The following is a 3,521-nucleotide window of genomic DNA, read 5'->3' as shown; positions in this document are numbered from 1 at the left end:
CCGCTGGGCGGGGAGGGCGCGGGACAGGCCCGCGGGCTCCAGGCCCCTTTGGGGTGCGTGTGTGTGTGTGTGTGTGTGAGAGAGAGATCAGATGAGTGGAAACCACCCACTAAACCACCCACTTCTTACGGGCTTTCTGCCTGAAACCTCAGTGAAGAACCTGGAGGTAAGAGTCCCTAAGCGGCCGCAGGTTCCCGAGCAGAATCTTAAAGGGGGTGAAACCTAAGTCCCATGTTCCGCTTGGGCAAAACAGACCAGTGTGGATACTTTCCCAGCGGCTTGTAAAAAGTGAATGACTCTGTTCACATAGAAATAAAAATTTGGTTAGTGCCCGGCCGATGTGGTTCAGTGGTTGACCCTCGACCTATGAACCCGGAGGTCCCAGTTCTATTCCCGTTGGGGGCACATACCTGGCTTTCGGGCTGAATCTCCAGAAGGGGGCGTGCAGGATGCAGCTCATGGATGATTATCTCTCATCACTGATGTTTCTATCCCTCTCTTCCTCTGAAATCAATAAAAAAAATTTTAAAAAAAATGTTTGGTTATGAGGACAAGTGGAAGCTCGCCTTTGTGGTGTTAATAGATCCCTGGTTGGACTTATGACTTGTTTGCCGGACAGAGGGGTGACACTTAACTCTCTCTGAGTTGCTTCCCAAACTAGGTGACTGCCTCCTGTATTCAATCGAATATTCTAAAGGGCAGAGATACAAGTTAGTTTCATTCTAGGCAGCGGTTCTCAACCTGTGGGTCGTGAACAATGAAAATACACCCTGCATATCAGATATTTACATGACGATTCATAACAGGAGCAAAATGACAGTTATGAAGTAGCAACGAAGATAATTTTATGGTTGGGGGTCACCACGACATGAAGAACTGTATTAAAGGGTCACGGCTTTAGGAAGGTTGAGAACCACTCTTAGAGTCTTTAAATCCCATGACACTTGGGATATATTGGTTAAGCAACTTTCGGTTAGCTTACATATGACAGTTATCCGCGTTCTAGACTCATCAACTTGTTCTGGTATCTAATTTTTTAAAAATATATTTTATTGATTTTTTACAGAGAGGAAGGGAGAGAGATAGAGAGTTAGAAACATCGATCAGCTGCCTCGTGCAGACCCCTTACTGGGGATGTGCCCGCAATCAAGGTACATGTCCTTGACCGGAATCGAACCCGGGACCCTTGAGTCCGCAGGCTGACGCTCTATCCACTGAGCCAAACCGGTCAGGGCGGCACCTAGTTTTTGAATGCGTTTTATCCAGGACCTTCTGTATTCCAGGAACTGTGACCGTTTCAGATGTTCTCTTATTTCATTTTCACGCCAAGTAGATGTTAACGTTTTTTTTCAAAGGAGGAAAACAGGCCCATTAGGGCAAAGTTGAGTTGGCCAAGGTCATGTAGTAGATTGCCCTGCATGTTGTCTCAGACTTGGAGAGTAGCAAGGGCTGGGATTTAATCAGAAGTCTGTGAGGGCGACTATTAAAAGGTTTTAAGAGAGTCCTCACCTGTCAGAGGGGAAGGGGGTTAAGGAGGCTGGTGGAAAACCTGAAGGGATTCAGCAAAAAAACAAAACAAAAGAAAAACCCAAACTCACCCTAGCCAGTGTGGCTCAGTGGATAGAGCGTGCGTCCTTGGACTGAAGGGTCATGGGTTTGATTCCAGTCAAGAGCACATACCTTAGTTTCAGGCTCCATTTGAGCCTCAAGTTGGGGGCGTGTGGAAGGCAGCCAATCGATGTGTCTGTCTCTCTCACATCGATGTTTCTCTGTCTCTCCCCCTTCCTTCCATTCTCTCTAAAAATCAATACTTATAGACACAGACAACAATATGATTACCGGAAGGAAGGGGGCAGGTAGAAGAGAATAAAGGGGGGATAAACGGTGATGGAAGGAGACTTGACTTGGGGTGGTGAATGCACAATACAATATCCAGATGATGTATTATAGAATTGTACACCTGAAACCTGTATAATATTGCTAACCAGTCTCACCCTAATCAATTCAATAAAAAAAGTACTCAGATGTACATTTCAGAAACACCACCGTTTGTGTTTTAGAGTTAAAGATGTTGGAATGAGATAAGAAATACGTGCTGGCTGTTCCTCATGGTAAGACTCAGGAGTATGTGTTTATACGACATTCAGACATTATCATTCTTTTTAAACAGAAATGTGGATTTTCAGAACTCTACTCATGGCAGAGAGAAAGAAAAGTAAAGACAGAATTTTGTCTTCACGATGGACCTCCTTATGCTAATGGTGATCCTCACGTTGGACATGCTTTGAATAAGGTAATCATACTCAGGTCTAGAAGACTTGGGGGGAAAATATTTAAATACACTTTACAAAAGAGTACTCGAATAGTATGACAATGAGGTACACTTGCATTGACACATAAAATGAATGTCTTAACAGAAAGCAGCAGTCAACCATTTCGGTCCTGCGTGAAGAATAACATCCCCGGTATTTGCTCTGAGCTTGTTATTTTATGTTGGTAAATTTCGTTTTAGTCAGTAAGTCATTATTGAGCACCTACTATGTGCCAGGCGTAGTTCTAGGCTGGAAATAATCAGTGAACAAAATAAAGATAGGCCTTGTCCTTTGGAGCTTATGCTTTAGTCAGGGAAGACATCATCAATAAGATAAATAAAGTATGTTAGAGCTGCTATAGACTGCACATTTGTTTCTTCTTCCAAATTCATATGTTGAAACCTAATCCCTAATGGGGTGGTATTTGGCAATCAAGGTTTTGGCTTCTATTGCTGTAGATTTTTTTTTTACCTATTCTAAAATTTCAGAGAGGCAGAATAAAAGCATATGCTAGTATGTTTCTATGTCTGGTTTCTATCAACCACACATGGAGTAGTTCTGAAATTCATTCATGTTGTAAGTATGTTAGAGCTGCTATAGACTGCACATTAGTTTCTTCTTCCAAATTCATATGTTGAAACCTCATCCCTAATGGGGTGGTATTTGGCAATCAAGGTTTTGGCTTCGATTGCTGTAGATTTTTTTTACTTATGCGAAAATTTCAGAGAGGCGGAATAAAAGCATATACTAGTATGTTTTGATGTCTGGTTTCTATCAACCACGCATGGAGTATTTCTGAAATTCATGTTGTTTTAAATGTCAGTAATTGCTTCTTTTTTTTATGGCTGAGTAGCATTCTATTGAGAGAATATACCACAATTTGTTCATCAGTTTTTTTGTGTTTTTTTTTTTTAGTTCTTTATTTTCACGTAGACTTCCATGGGAAACTGGGAGAGGGTGTGGCCTTGGACATCTGTCTCTGCTTTCAAAACCAGGAATCTGGTCACTACACAGGTCCATACTGCTTAGAGCAGTATTGCATTATAATATGGATTGTGTATATTGTATTAGAAAATTGTATTGAAAACTTGTAACATTTGAGATATGTGATACATATTGCACATTCCACAGAGAACACACTCTGCTGCTTAATAGCTCTTTTTTGAATTATTGCACATTTTACAACAGCCAGCCAAAAAGAAAAGCATC

Source organism: Myotis davidii, unplaced genomic scaffold (genome assembly GCF_000327345.1).
Source record: "Myotis davidii unplaced genomic scaffold, ASM32734v1 scaffold174, whole genome shotgun sequence".
Taxonomy (NCBI): domain Eukaryota; kingdom Metazoa; phylum Chordata; class Mammalia; order Chiroptera; family Vespertilionidae; genus Myotis; species Myotis davidii.
Note: the sequence above shows the minus strand (reverse complement) of the source record.